Source organism: Humulus lupulus, chromosome 1, assembly GCF_963169125.1.
Source record: "Humulus lupulus chromosome 1, drHumLupu1.1, whole genome shotgun sequence".
Taxonomy (NCBI): domain Eukaryota; kingdom Viridiplantae; phylum Streptophyta; class Magnoliopsida; order Rosales; family Cannabaceae; genus Humulus; species Humulus lupulus.
Window position 1 is genome coordinate 76,391,248 of NC_084793.1, and position 16,772 is coordinate 76,408,019.

Sequence of the window (16,772 nt, forward strand, 5' to 3'; positions counted from 1 at the left end):
TAGTGAAAAAATCAGTAAACAAGTCACTATCGAATTGAGTCCCGTTGTCAGAGACTATCTTCTTGGGTAGACCATAACATCATATTATATTCTTTATTACAAAATCTAACACTTTCTTCGAGGTGATTGTTGCTAGTGGTTCAGCTTCGGTCCACTTAGTGAAATAATCCACAACAACTACTGCGAACTGCACCCCTCCTTTTCCTTTGGGTAACCTCCCGATCAGATAAATTCCCCACACTGCAAAAGGCCATGGACTCTGCATCTGCTTCAAAATATTTGGAGGTGCTCTGGGTATTTTAGAAAATGTCTGGAATTTATCACACTTCTTCACATACTCCATGGAATCTTCATTCATTGTGGGCCAGAAAAACCATTGCTGCAAAATCTTTTTGGAGAGACTTTGCCCCCCAGCATGATCTCCGCGGAATCCTTCGTGCACTTCAGCCAACAGGTTTTTTGACTGGTCGGGTGTTATGCATCTAAGCAGTGGCATAGAGTATCCTCTTCTATACAATATCCCATCCATCATGATATACCTACCAGCTTGCCTCATAATCTTCTTGGCTTCATTGCGATTGTCTGGTAGGATTCCTTGCTCGAGGTAAGTAATGATGGGTGTCATCCAAGTGTTAGTTAATGTGGTGGGCATGGCTTCCTGCTCATCAATACTCGATTCTGCTAAGTATTCCACTGGGAATATGTTCAAAGTTTCAGCATCTTTTGTACTAGCCAATTTAGCCAAAGCGTTTGCATTGGAGTTCTGCTCTCGGGATACTAGCTTGATAGTATATTCCTCGAATTGTGCTAGCAGGTCCTTGGTTTTATTCAAGTATGCCACCATGCACAAACCTCTTGCCTGATATTCCCCTAAAATTTGGTAGACCACCAACTAGGAATCACTATTTATCTCGACCGACCGGGCATGAACATCTTTAGCTAGGCGCAATCCTACTAGGAGGGCTTCATACTCTGCCTCATTATTAGAAGCATTAAATCTGAACCTCAACGCGCAATGAATTCGATGTTGCTCAGGTGTGATCAATATAATTCCCACTCCTGAATGATGTTCATTTGACGACCCATCAACAAAAAGTTGCCAGGTAGGAAAATTTTCTCTCTGCCCAGTCACATTTGCCTGCCGGTCGGGAAAATCAGGGATCCCAGTGCACTCAGCAATGAAGTCTGCCAAAGCTTGTCCTTTAATGGCTGACCTCGGTTGATATTTGATTTCAAACTGGCCTAATTCGACAACCCATTTAAGTAAACGACCAGAAGATTCTGGTTTCTGTAAGACTTGACGCAAGGGCTGATCGGTAAGCACTTTAATGGGATGTGCTTGGAAGTACGGCTGTAATTTGCGAGATGCAAGTACTAAACAATACGCCAACTTCTCTATCATGGGATACCTTAACTCTGCTCCTATCAACCACTTGCTAACATAATATACTGGGTGTTGTACCTTATCCTCTTCTCGTACTAGAGCAGCACTAACAACATGCTCTGTGACTGCCAAATAAATAAAAAGGTCCTCTCCATCTACCGGCTTTGAAAGAACAGGAGGTTGAGCCAAATGTTTTTTTATGGCTTGAAAAGCTTGCTCACACTCCTCCGTCCATTAAAATCTTTTTCTACCTCTAAGTAAGTTAAAAAATGGGACACATTTGTCCGTTGATTTGGAAATGAACCTACTTAGAGCAGCAATCTGCCCAGTCAAACTTTGCACATCTTTAATCCTAGGTGGAGACTTCATTTCTGCGAGTGCCTTTATCTTTTCAGGATTCGCTTCTATTCCTCGCGAGTTAACAATAAACCCAAGGAATTTTCCAGAACTTACTCCGAATGAGCATTTGAGGGGTTCAGCTTCATGCTGTACTTTCTCAGTACTGCAAAGCATTCCTCCAAATCTCGTACATGTCCTTCAGCTTCCTTTGACTTTACCAGCATATCATCTACGCATACCTCCATGTTTTTGCCGATTAAGTTGCGGAACATGCCATTCACTAAACGCTGGTAGGTGGCTCCTGCGTTCTTCAAGCCGAATGGCATAACCTTATAACAATACAACCCTATGTCTGTTCGAAAGCTGGTATGCTCCTCGTCGGGAGGATGCATACTAATATGATTATAAACCGAGTAAGCGTCCATGAAAGACAAAGTTTCATGACCAGAAGTTGCATCAACCAATTGGTCTATCCTCGGCAAGGGAAAACAGTCCTTAGGACATGCTTTATTCAGATCGGTGAAGTCCACGCAAATCCTCCACTTCCCATTGGACTTGGGCACTAATACTGGGTTAGAAACCCAGGCGGGGTAATAAGCCTCCCTTATGAACCCATTTTCCTTCAGTCGCTCGACTTCTTCTTTGAGAGCCTTCGCTCGCTCCTTGTCAAGCAATCTTCTCTTCTGCTGCACTGCTGGGTAGCTTTCATCCACGTTGAGCATGTGGCTGATCACAGTTGGTGAGATACCCACCATATCTTTGTGAGACCAGGCGAAGACATCTTGATTCCTTCGCAAAAATTCTACCAGTTTTGCTCTCACTTCCAACTTCAACTTTTTTCCAATTTTGACCACTCTGGTCGGGTCACTTTCATATATTGAGACCTCCTCTAACTCTTCCATAGATCCCACTCCACTATCCAAATCCCCAAAGCAAGGATCAAAGTCCATTTCCTCGCTTTGGGCAACGCCCTATTTGGTGACATCATCACCGGATGGGGTTTGTTGCTCAGTAATACCAGGAGTCCTTTCCTAGTCGGTAAAATTTACAACATCGTGTTGGTCAACATTCATCTCATCTAACACTTCTTTTCCTTCTCTACACATAATCATGTTATTCTCACTGACTCCCCTTCGTGCCTTAACCACTGAAGCATTGTAACACTCCCTAGCTTCTCTTTGGTTTCCTTGGACACATCCCATACCCGCACTGGTCGGGAATTTCATAGTAAGATGCCATATAGACATTGATGCATGTAGAGCCATGAGCAGTGGTCAACCAATCACCACATTGTATGCCAATGAGCAATCTATTATTAGAAACTCTGTCATGAATGTCTCGTGCCTAGGAGCGTCTCTTGCTGTGACCGCCAACTTGATTGTTCCGGTGGGTGATAATCCTTCTCCAGTGAATCCATAAATAATTTGAGAGCATGGCTTCAAATCATTGACAAACAACTTCATCTTTTCAAAAGATGATTTATAGATAATATCCACCGAACTTCCCGTATCAACCAGGCACCTCTTCACCTTCATGTTTGCAATCTGAATGGTAATGACGAGCGGATCATTATGAGGATACCTGACGTGTTTGACATCATCCTCTGTGAAGGTGAGAGACTCACTCTCATACTGAGGATTTTTTAACGGTCGCTCCTCTACAGTCATGACATCTGATGTTGGTGCCAACTCATGTCGAAGTGTCCGAGCATATCTCTCTCTTGCTTTGTTACTATCTCCAGCCAAGTGTGGACCTCCACATATAGTGTCTAAGGTAAAGTCCATAGGCTCAGGTTGCAGAGGTGGAGATCTTTGTCGCTTGAACCCAGGATTGTTGTTGCGACCATAGTCTCCATGGAAACGACAGAATTTATTCATATCTCTCTTACTCATCTCCTTCCTGATAGGTGGGGGTTTCCGGTAGGGAACATCTTGATGACTTGCGAGATAGATTTCTGCCCTGCTGGCCGAAAGAGTAGTGTAATTGGTGAATCGAGGTTCATATTTGGTTGGCTTATCATTTGGATCCGACTTAGCCTTTTTTTCGTCATGGCGATCAGACCCGTTATTCCCACGTTTCTTTCTGCCATTTTGACCATTTCCTCCATTTTTAGGTGGATCAGTTGATCCGCTTGGGTTGTTTAGGCATTTTTCTCCTTTCTCAATCGCGTCATCCAATTTCATATATTTGTCTGCTCGGTCAAGAAATTGTTGGAGTGTTGTAATTGGATTGCGATGTATACTGTCCCACAAGGGGCTCCGATAAGTTATCCCAAAGGAGATTGCAACCATCTTTCCCTCATCTCCGATAGCAGTAGCTCGGTTGGCCTCTCTCATGAATCTCTGTATATAATTCTTCAGAGATTCATCCTTTCCTTGTTTGATGTCAGCCAAATGGTTGGCGTAAACTGGAGGGGTCCAAGCGGCACTGAATTGCCTACAAAATTCTTTCCTAAAAGATTCCCAAGAAGTAATGGAGTTTGGCTTGAATTTCCAATACCATTCTTGGGCAGTATCAGACAATGTAGTCGGAAAGACTCTACACCGGTAGTCGTCACTTACATCGAGCAGCTCCATTTGATCTTCAAATTTCCCAACGTGTCTAATGGGATCTACCTTTTCTGTATATACTGGCAGAACTGGCGTTTTATACTTAGCTGGAGGTTGGGCTGCTCTGATCCTAGCATAAAAGGGACTACCACTTCTGTGGTCTATCACTTCCATTCCGGAGGGATGTTTTGACAAACCTTGCACCGCAGCCATTAGCGCATCAAGCTGGGCTTGGATGGCTGGTGCAACTGACGAGGTGCTAAGGTCGTGACTGCCTGGTCGGGCATTTTCATCTGGTGCACCGCCGTCAAGTATTTCTACTTAGCTAGCAGGGTGGTTCAGATTTTGCCCTTCGACCGGGACGGTCCTCCTCTTGTCCCTGGTAACGTCCCTTAGATCTTTTCGGGAAGTGTGTCCTCTTAGGCGATCAAATATTGTGCTCCAAGTTTTTTCAGAAGGCTTACCACGCAGGACCTGCTCTCTCCCACTGCGCTGCTGGTCGGGATGTAGTCGTGGCCTCCCTGTACGTGTCGGGCAGTCTTTTCCTCCTTGTTGGTTGTTGCCATCTTTTTCCTTTGACCGGTCGGTGTGATGATTATCAGCCTCATCACGACCATGTCCATCTTTGAACTATGAAGTTCCCTTATCATGAGGAGCTCTGGTCTGATCCTGCCTGGGGGGAGTCTTTTTACTGCCCGTCCGGTGACTTCCTGACCTAGAAGTTTCCTGTTGGAAATTGTGCCCTGAAAGCATATGTAGTAGACATTGTTTTATGAAATAAATAAATGAATTGAATTTGTTATGCATATATTTATGGACTATATTATTCTGTGATAATATTATGTAAATATCAGAAAAATTCCTAAGTTCATATATGTGATCTCAAACACGTATTGGTATGGGAGGATTGTGTTTGAGATAAATGAACTTGAATAATTCGCAGTAAAATAAAGTTATGGAATCTTTAGATTAATTATTGCAAGTACGGTTCACTAGAATTATGAATACATGTGATCTAGATCTGGATCACTAGTGTGGTAGGATACTTTAGTGGAGGTGCTTTATATATTAGAGAATATATATAACTAGACTAGATATGTTTATTAATACTTAGTTAAATTTCGTTTCGAAGTATTAATTAAATATATCAACTGATGATCATATACAAATAGATCTTAATCCTGAAGTTACTATGAACTCCTGTTTATGTTATATGAGTTCTTTGATTCACTCGTTAGGGTCTGTATGAATGACCAGGCTAGAAAATTTTGGTTTGGGAACTCATTAATGTAGATGGCTGGGGACATAGTATACATATATGAAATCTATGCCTTCTCGCAAGAGATTGAATGATGGTTCTCTTAAGGGTTGACTTTTGAGACTGAAAGGTTATTGAGCTCAAATTCATAATTTAGTTATGAATTAACCTTCACTAGTAAAGTCAATGGTACTTAAGGAAACAAGAGATAATTAAAAGGGTAAAACGGTAATTTTATTCCCGATTAATTATGAACCATTATTAGAGGGTCAATTTGTATGCAATGATTATATCAATGGACGCTTTATAATTATAAAGTACTCAATAAATGAAATGTCTATAACTACAAGAGTGCAGTCTCATATTTATAGTGAAATAATCATGATATTAATAAATTAAGATTATTTAATTAAAGAGTTTAATTAATAATCTCAAATTTATTAGAGCTTGGAATTATAGGTCCATAGGTCCCCATAGCGGCTCTATCAACACTATTCAAGGTAAGAGTTGATATAAAGGGAAAAATAGTTTAAATACATATTTAAGAAGAAATTTGTTCTTTAGGTCAAATATGCAATTATGTGATAATAGTGATTAATTAATTAATTACAAATTAGTTGTAATTAACAAAATTAATTAATATTTAATAATTGTATAATTTTTGAAATTATATTAAATAATTAAATTAATTTCAAAATTTAAGTAATTAATTATAATTTTTGAAATTATAATAAATTAAATATTTATTTTCGAAAATATTGGATTTAATTAATTGGTAGAATTAATTAAATATCTTTATTTGAGTGGGAGATAATAATCTGATAAGTTCAAATTGGATTTAAATTTAAAAGATTAATATTTATTCAAATAATTAATTATATTTGATAATTAGTTAAAAAGATAATTAATTTAAATTTGAATTCAAATTTGAATTAGTTATCAGGTTGTTAGAACTTATCTGACAAAGTAGTTTGAATAAATAATTAAATAAAAATTGAAAAAACCAACATCCCTAAAAATAGGGATGCTACACGTGCACACACAGTGTGTGGCGTGTAGGACTATTTTTCAGGGATATGATTTTCATTTTTATTTATTTAATTAATTAATTAATGGATAATTCAAAAATTGGTTTTTGGATATTTTTATTAATAAAATAATTAATTAATTAAAAAGTAAATTGTAAGTTGGTTACAGATTTATTTTTTAAATTTGAATATTTTCTTTTAAGTATGACTAATAAGAAAATATTCAGATATCTGAGACAATTCAGTAGATTCGCTCTTTAAAAAAATAGAACGATAGTTTTCTCTCCCTGAAAAATAAAGAACCAATTCTCAGGCCTATTCTCTTGATCTCATGTGTTGAGTACATCAAGTAGAATCACAAATAAACTATCCTTCATTCTCGAAGTGCCCACACACTTCTTGAGGTGTAGAGAACGCTTTGGAAGATCTTAGTGTGAGTACCTGGGAGCGGCTTGGATAAGAAGATCGTTCTAAATACGAAAAGATAGCAATGACACTTTATAGGCTTCAAGAGGTATGAATTCTATCCTTAACTTGCTTATGATTAATGTATGTATATTAATGGATTCGCATATTTAAAGGTAGTTTAAATATGTTACAAAATTTTGTTGTACACTGGGCCAACCCCACCACCATTCCGCTGCGTATTAGGAAACTCGTTCCTAACATTTCTGACTGATGGCTCTTGGAGGGAGTTCTAGAGTTCTCCCTTTGTGTCGAAGCAGTTCTGGAGTGGATCCCATCATCCTCCCGACCAGGAGGATTACTCCTACTTCTGTCTGGGCACCAAGAATCAGCTTTGCTAGCAGTTCTCCGACCGGCATCATTATTCTTTACTCCCTGTGTGGCTGCTCCTCTTGCTGCGGTCTGAGCATTGGCCCGGGTCAAATGCGTTGCCGTTTCCAGAGCAAGTGCAGCCTCGCGGTGTCGCTGATCGGCCTCCTCTTGCCGTCGTCTGATCTCTTCGCTTTTGGCATCCATCTCCCGTCTTTGCTGCTCAAATGCAGCCTTCTGCCTGGCCATCTCTTCAACAAATGACTCCTGCCGAGCGTTGAATTGCATCATCTCTTCTTGGAAGGCCCCCATGGCTTCCTGGAGTTGTTCAACCTCTGGAGTCATTTCCTCGAGGAAGACCCTGGGCTCAGTCTCAGGGTTCTGAGGTGCAGGACCTTCTGATCTAACAGGCTCTTTTGATGTGCCTGATTTCTTGGATGCCACATTGGTATTCTTGGGCACCATATGATATGATAGTAGTGTGTTTCTTCTCTTCAGGCTCTCAATGAAAGCACAAAAAATGTTGACCACGATTTTGGCCAACGACGAGTAGATGTCAAAACTACAATAAGCCTTCAAGAGAAAATATGACACCAATAATTTTATAGTGGTTCAGCCCCAATTTACTAGTAATAGCCTAATCCACTGGGAGTTGTGATATATAGAACCTACACTTAAGGTCAGATGAACTTGTGTCAACTGAGTTCCTTAAGTGCAAGTGAAAAAAATACAGAAATTTCTCTCAAGAATACAAATGCTCTCTCAGAAAAATCAGAATTCGAATCCCCTTCAATGATGCCATGAGCTCTTTATTTATAGGCTCATGGATCGTACAAAAAATCCCCCAATAATCAGGATAATTGGGTTATTTAAACCAATCTACACCCGTGAGCCAAGACTCAGCAAGAAAACATCATAGATAACTCAAACAATAACAACAGACAAATAGCTCAGTAAGCATGTATACTCATCAGATAATCCACAACAGATATTCAGCATATACAATCCAATACAAGATACATTCTATCACATATAATATTCATATCACATAATATTCAGGGCCGACAACTTAGGCCGCACCCTCTGTTTAACCCACTGACTCTGGCCCGCTTAAACCAAGCTCAGTGCATAATAAGCTGTCCTCGGCTACCAGTGGCCGAACTGCGCCCTGTGTGCTAGTGAGACCCTTGGCACCCTTAGACCGTTGGTTCACTAAATGGATTGCATGGCATAATACCATCTTTTCAAGCTTCTACAATAGGGAGCCCTTAGTCCCATCACATATATTCAACCAGGTGCAGTTTTCTTACCTTTAGTTTGTACGGCTATCGAATTACGAGCAACGCCCCTCAAGCACGATCTGTTCCCGAGCCTAAGCTTTTATCACCTAGCCACAACCAAAGTACAGGGTTTCATAAATACTCAAATATAGGTTTCCAGTTACAAAACTAACTCCCGGGACTCCTAATTCCACCAAGCACGGTGGTGAAACCAAACCCGAGCACACTAGACCACTTTCCCATGCTTAAAACCCTCAAAATCTCAAGTGTGCAACCAAGGGCTGCGGCCCCCAAAGCCTAGCCGCGTCCCTTCCCCAAAACAGAACCTACTCCCACACTGAACCACACACGCGCCGCGGCCCCTGCCTTGGGCGCCGCGGCGCGCCCCCTTGGCTGAGCCTCCTTGGCTTCTTTTCATGCTAGGGCCGCAGCGCTCTAGAACAGAGCCGCGACCCTCCCCTTCGAACCCAGATTTTACACCATTTCAAAGCTCAAAACCTTACCTTAAACCATTCCAAAACTTCCCAACTCTTAACCAATTAATTCCCAACTTCTTTAGCATGATCTAAACAACATAATTCCCAAGAAAACACAGCCTAACACACTCTAATCTCCTCCTTTCCATTTCTGAAACCCAAGTGCTACAAACACTCAAACCAGCCACTCAAACTCAATTTAAAACCTCTAAACTTGGAGTTGAAACTTACCTTTGCTGTAGAATCACTTCACCAAGCTGTGGCCAAGATAAGCTCCCAAGTTTTCCCTCTTAATTCTGCCTTAGAACATCAAAACTTTACTTGTTTCAGCACTTAACTAAAACCCTGCTAGAACTCAGAATTCAACCACAGAAAATAGAGTTAGATGCTTACCTTAATCCCTGCTTTAGTTCCTTGATTTCCCCTGAGCTAAACCTCCAAATTCTCACCACCAAACTCAGAAATCCCAACTTGTTTCCCCTGTTTTCTGTGTTCTTTTTCCTTTCCTTTGTTTTCCCTTAAGCGTGAGAGAGAGAGCTGAGACTAAGTGTTTATTCGGTTTGTATTTTTCTAAAGTCTTCCTAAGGTCTATCTCACATATTAAGTTAATCCTGAGGCTCGGGGTGCCGGAACCGTCCCCGAGGCCAAAATGGTAAATTCCCCCATTATTCCCGCCTAGACATCCTAACCTCAAATATATCTCCATATATTTATTTTCATGACCCGATAATCCAAATCACTACCTGCTATCTAAAAGTATCCCCGACTTATCCAAAGTCATATCTTAAGCCCCGTTGTGACTTTTCCTACTATCTGACCCTAGAATCGTCTTGAGTCGTGCTCAGCGAACCTGTCCACATAATAATGTGGTTCTCACATATATCACATATCATATTACCACATAATATAATCAATTATCATATAAACATTATTAAACATATAATTACTCATTAATTCACAATTATTCCATTAATGCCCTCCTGGCACTCTAATCAAGGCTCTTAAGCCTTATTAGCGAATTTGGGTCGTTACACTGCTCCCTTCAGGTCATTAATTTGGAGCAAGAGCCTTCAAATTAAGGTGGAAGTAGTAAAAGGAAAACGGACCTTGTCACCGTTGAGTCCTCGATGCGAGCCAAGAAGACCAAGACCGAGGATTTCTCCCTGGTTGAGGAGCATTCCTCTGGTGAAATCCTCATTGTCACATAGGAGCTTCTGGAGGCTCCCGAGCTACCCATCAACCCGACCCTTCCTGGGGATGAGGACTTGATCCTCCAGGAGGGGAGGATGAAGATGGTGTCCCGGGCTTGAGATGAAGGGCATGATAAATGGGACGAGGTGGCCCGAGCCCTAGTCATTTGCCGGAAGGTAGAGTTCGCTGATCGTCTAGAGGCCTTCAGTGCCCCAAAAAATCGTGGATCAGCTGGCAGCTGAGATTGGGTTCAGGCCTAAGCTAGGGTAGGACACGACCTCGCTTGCTGCAGACTTGCTGGCCCAAGTGGGGAATACCATGTCCACCCTTCAGTTCAAGCGTTATGCCATGTTGGCTAACAGGGACACACTCTTTATCTCCCAGGCAATCTGTCATCAGGCCACTGCGATAAGTCCTACGCCCGTCTTGGTTTCTTTTCTTTATCACCATTATTTTTTCTATTATTTCTAACTCTACTTTGTTCCAGGATGTGTTGTTGGCTCATATGAATGCGGAGTTGGTGGTCGAGATGGAGATGAAGTCGGAGACGGCCCAAATGGAACTGGAGGGGGCTGTCAATCAGCGGGAGACTGCCAGGGAGGCCCTCGCCAAGGAGGCTGCCTGGGTTCAGGCTGAACATGAGGAGGTTTTATCCAAGAGGGATGCTAAGCACAAGAAATTGGTGGAGGCCCTGGAGGTGGAGCTATCTTGTGCTCACGACTTGGAGGCTTCTACCAAGGTGCTCTTGGAGGCGGCCGAGGTCCAACTTCGCCAGAAGCAGGAAAATGTTGCATCTCTTAGGACACAGAACCAGGCTCTGGAGGCCATGGCCCAGTTGGAAACAAAGCAGAGCATGGAGGCTCGAAAGGAGAAGGAGCAGGCTAATGAATTGTTGGAGGCCACTTTTGACGAGGCCGTTTACGTGGCCTGGCTCCAAGATAAAAATATGAACCTCATCCTCTATCCGGATCTAGCTGCGAAGAGAGCCAAATTTTTAGCGAAGGGAAGGGAGGATGCGGTGCTTCTTGCTGAGGATCAGCAAGGTGAGAATGCTCCAGATGTCCCTGATAACAATGAAGCCCAGACCTGAGCCTTTAGGACTCCCTTTCTTCTTTCCTTTATCTTTGAAATCATACATATCTTTTTTAAATGGCGCAGATGCGTCTGAGTAAATTTCTTATCTCTCTGTCATGTTATTATATTGGTTTTTGTCATTACACAATGATTCTCGCTTTAAATTTATTTATCTTTCCTCGAAAATTCACTAAGTGTTTTACCACTTTGCATGAATTAGAGCTAAATGTGGAGTCCCGGTCCCCATGGTCAGGACCATTAGGGGAAATATTGTAGAAGGTGACTACTTTGTCCTGAGACCAAAGTTTAGGTCTCGACGGCCTGGATCGTCTTGGACTTTACCGAATATAACTTAATTAATTTATCCTAACTCTATGGTTCAGGTTCCAACACTCTGGACCGTTATGGAATTCTCAGATATGACTTAGTTGATTAACTTATTTTGGACCGGAGGTTTAGGTTCCAACAGCTTGGACCGTTAAGGAGTTATCAATTGTCGTCTGATTGATCTGTCCTGACTCTAATGTTCAGGTTTCAACGGTTTGGACCATTAAAAAAATAATTTAGGTATATTTTAGCTGATTAACTTATCTCGAACTTGAGGTTCAGGTTCCAACGCCCTGGACCGTTCACAAGACCAAATTTAATCAATATAATCCTACGATTCAAGTTCCAATGATTCTGGATCGTTATTAGGAAAACATGAATAGGGATTGGACTTTCCTGAACCATGTTAGGTTTGGACCAATCTTTTGGGAGTTGGGTTTTGAACCCCCCGGACAATACGAACCCGGGTTAGGACTGGGCTTTGAGCCTTGCATCCTTTTTTAGGAGTTGGGTTTTGAACCTTCCAGACAATATGGGTTCGGGCTAGGACTAGGCTTTGAGCCTTGCATCCTTTTTTGGTTGAACCCCCCGGATCACATGGATCTGGGTTAGGACTAGGCTTTGGGCTTTTGGGAGTTGGGTTTTGACCCCCCAGTCTATACAAGTCTAGATCAGGACTAAGCTATGAGCTTTGCATCCTTTTTTGTTTTTAATCCTGGATTTGTATAGATGGTCTTACCCCCCAAGTGATTAAGGAGTGTAGTCTTAGGTCACTTGTTCGTGGAAAAATTAAAAACGGATGTGAACTTTTTCTTTTCTTACAACATTTCTTATGGTGTTTTGTCCACACCATTTTTATTAAAAAAGAAATGGCACTGGGGCCTACATTACTTAAAATTAAAAATGTTTGAAAGGGCAGAATCAGATCCTCCCGACTACTGATAGTACTAGTGGAGGTGTTTTGCGTTCCAGGCCCTTGGGACCTCTGTTCCGTCTAGCCGCTTTATGCGATATGTTCCCGAACATACTTTGTTTTGGATCTCATAGGGTCCTTCCTAGTTTGGTCCTAGAACCCCCACTCTTGGATCTTGAGATGCAGGGAAAATTCTTCACAGGATTAGATCGCTGGTACCGAACCTCCGGCTCTTAACTTTTGAGTGGAAGTGCCTTGCGATCTTTCCCTGATACATCTTCAGCTGCACTTGTGATTCTTCCCAGATCTCTTCGATGAGATCCAGGGATTCTTGGTGTAAGGCATAGTTCTAAACAAGATCATACGTATCTTGTTTGTAAGATGGGACCACCATCTCTACTGGGCTGACTGCTTCGCATCCGTACACCATTGAATAGGAAGTATGTCCGGTAGATGTTCTTTCTGTGGTCCGGTACGCCCATAGGACGCGGGGCAACTCTTCCGGGCACTTGCTCTTGCAGGCTTGTAGCTTTTTCTTTAATGTCCCCTTCAAAATCTTGTTCACGGCCTCTGTTTTCCCATTTACTTGAGGCCTTGTGATTGCGGTGAAGCTTTTGATGATGTCGTGTCTTTCACAGAAGTCAGTGAAGTGGGTGCTATCAAATTGCTTCCCATTATCGGACATGATTTTGTGCGAGAGGTCGTATCAGCAAACAATGTTGTTGATGACGATGTCTAGGGCCTTTTTGGAGGTGATGGTGCTCATTGGTTCCGCCTCGACCCACTTGGTGTAATAGTCGACGGCTACGATGGCGTATTTTACTTCACCCTTTCTGGTCGGGAGGGATCCTATCAAATAAATTCCCCAAACTGCAAAAGGCCAGGGACTGTTCATCGGGGTTATCTCTGTTGGAAGGGCTTGCGAGATCTTCGCGTACCTTTGGTATTGTTTGCACCTGCAGACATAATCTACACAATAGGGGTGTTCGTGGTTCGGGTGGTGCAGTTTTTCTCTAATTTTTTAGACCGCACCGCATATGCGATTTGAGCAATTTTCCAAACTGCAACCCGCACCGCATAAATCGCACTACCAAAATGTGGTGTGGTACAGTGTGGTGTGGGTGGTTTATACCTATTGCCAAATAATTTAACAATTAAACATTATAATTAATAAATATTCATAATAAATCTCATAACCATAGAGTGTTTAACAAAATAAATAAATGTACAAAAAACTAATAAACTTTTAGCAAAACAATAAAAATATAACAAACTAATAACAAAGAAAAAATATAATATAGAAGTCAAGATTTTAGTTAATGAGGAATATCTTTAGATTGAAGTAGAATATGTGTTAACATATTATAAAACATTATATATTTTTTCTAGATATTGTGTATATTTTACTATATAAATATTTATGCATTAATTTTAAATGTGGTAAAAAAGAAAAAAATATAAAAAGTTAATATATATAATGATGCGGTGTGGTGTGGTTTGAACTGCATTTATAAAATTTAAAACCGCAAACCGCACTACACCGCGCGGTTTGCCAAAAATAAAAACCGCAACAACACCTTGAAGGATTCTAAACCATAAATTGCGGTGCGGTGTGGGCAGTTTGTGCAATGTGGGCGGTTTTATGAACACCCCTACTGCACAGTCCTTCTTCATTGTTGGCCAAAAATATCCTTGCCTGAGGATCTTCTTGGACAAGCTGAGTCCAGCTGTGTGATCTTCGCAAAAGCCTTCGTGCACTTCATACATGATTGCGCTCATTTCGGTCCAGGATACGCATCTAAGATAGGACATGGATAACCCCCTGCGATAGAGTCTTCCGTCCATCATAATGTATCTAGGAGCCTGGTACTGAAGCTTTCGGGTGGTGACCCTATCCGTGAGCAATTCCCTAGTGGTTAGATACTGGATGAGAGGGCCCATCCAGGATGTAGTGTAATCAATGGCGTTGACAATTGCAGGAGTTTGAATACTGGGCGCGGGTAGATGGTCGATCGGGACTACCCCAGAGAGTTCAAACTTCAACATCTGTGGCCAACTTTCCAGCATGTCTGCAAACACGTTCTGTTCCCTGGGGATCTAATGGATGAAGTATCTTTTGAAAAATTGGAGTAATTCCCGGGTTCGCGCCACGTAGGCGGCCATCTTTCCCCTATTCGTTTGGTATTCTCCCAAAATTTGCCTGACCACCAGCTAGGAATCACTGTGGACTTCAATGTTCTCTGCCCCTACCTCCTGGGCTAAGCGTAATCCGGCCACCATGGCCTCGTGCTTATCCTCGTTTTTCGACGCTTCGAACTGGAAGCATAGGGCGCTTTGCAGCTGGTTACCTTGAGGGGATATTAGGATGATCCCAGCCCCAACCCCATTCTTGTTGGACACACTGTCTACAAAGATCTTCCAAAGGGGCACTATGGGGTTTAAGGGTTCTTCATCCTTGATTATCCCAGTGCATTCTAGGGTGAAGCCGGCCAGGGCCTGTCCCTTGATGGAGATCCTAGGGACATAAGCGATATTGAACGGGCTCAAATCCATGGCCCACTTCAAAAGTCTTCCCGATGACTCGGGTTTCTGTAATACTTGTCGTAGGGGATGGTTCGTCAGTACCTTGATGGCATGGGCCTGAAAGTAAGGTCTTAACTTCATGGAGGCGGTCAGTAAGAAAAATGTCAATTTTTTGATCAAAGGGTATCTAGACTCCACGCCCAACAACCTTTTGCTCATGTAATAAACCGGGAATTGGACCTTTCCTTCTTCTCACACTGATGCGGCACTGATGGCATGTTCTGACACTGCCAAATATAGGTACAGTGGTTCCCCATCCACTGGTTTTGATATGATTGGCGCCTAGTCCAGCTACTCCTTTAATTTTTGGAAGGCCTCTTCGTATTCGGTCGTCCACTCGAACCTCTGGTTTCTGCGAAGTATGTGAAGAATGGGATGCACTTGCCCATGGACTTCAATACAAAGCGGCTCAAAGTTGTTATTCTTCCCGTCAGGCTTTGAACATCTTCGTGTTTTCATGGTGATCACATGTCGATCAGTGCTTTGATCTTGTCCGGGTTGGATTCTATCCCTCTTGAGCTTACTATGAAGCCCAAAAACTTCCCGGATGCCATGCCAAAAGTGCACTTCTTGGGATTTAGCCTCATCCCACACTTCTGGATAATGGAAAATGTTTTTTCCAGGTCGTCTGCGTGTTGGGTCGATGTCGTAGACTTGACCAACATGTCGTCTATATAGACCTCCATGTTCTTCCTCAGTTGGCTCCAGAACATTCTGTTGACCAGTCTTTGATAGGTGGCCCCAACATTCTTGAGCCCAAAGGGCATGACGATGTATCAGTATACACCCTTGCCCGTTTGGAAGCTGGTGTGTTCCTGGTCTGCTAAATGCATCAGGATCTGGTTGTAGTTGGAGTAAGCATCCATGAAGCGTAACAACCCATACCCAAATGTAGCATCCACCATCTGGTTAATCTGGGTAAGTGGGAAGAAATCCTTTGGGCATGCCTTGTTAAGGTCCATGAAGTCGATGCAAGTCCTCCATGTTCTGTTTGACTTTGGCACCAACACTGGATTGGCCAGCCAAACAGGATATAAGGTTTAATGTCCTCTTAATCCAGGACCGTTACACTGTGTACTTTAAATTGAGTCAGACTTGCAAATCAAGTCATTTGGTTATAAACGTGCAGCTAAGGTTAACATCAAGGGTTAGGGTAAGGGTTAAAATTTTTGGTCAAAGGAACGGTTGAATTTTTATTTAAAAAGTTTCATACATACATAGGATCCCACAATATTACAAACAAATGTTTAAAAGGGTGTATATACATAAAAAGTTACGATCGGCCGACCTAAGCGACAAAATTAGGGCTACAACCCTAGTTTCTCTAAGATATCCTCGGCCATGGTGGACGAGCAACCACATATGTACAGTCGCCACCGAAGCTCTCCAACTCATGGATAGTCAAGCATTCATTTTCCCTTACCTGCACCACATAGCACCTGTGAGTCAAGGCTCAGCAATAAAACTTAAACATGTGCATGGACAGAAAATACAGATTTCCAGATACTTATCTAGCATGCCCAACAGTAATAACCTACTCATCTAGGTGTACAATTACAAATAAATGGTCATTGGACCACTCGGGGGCCGCTGCCC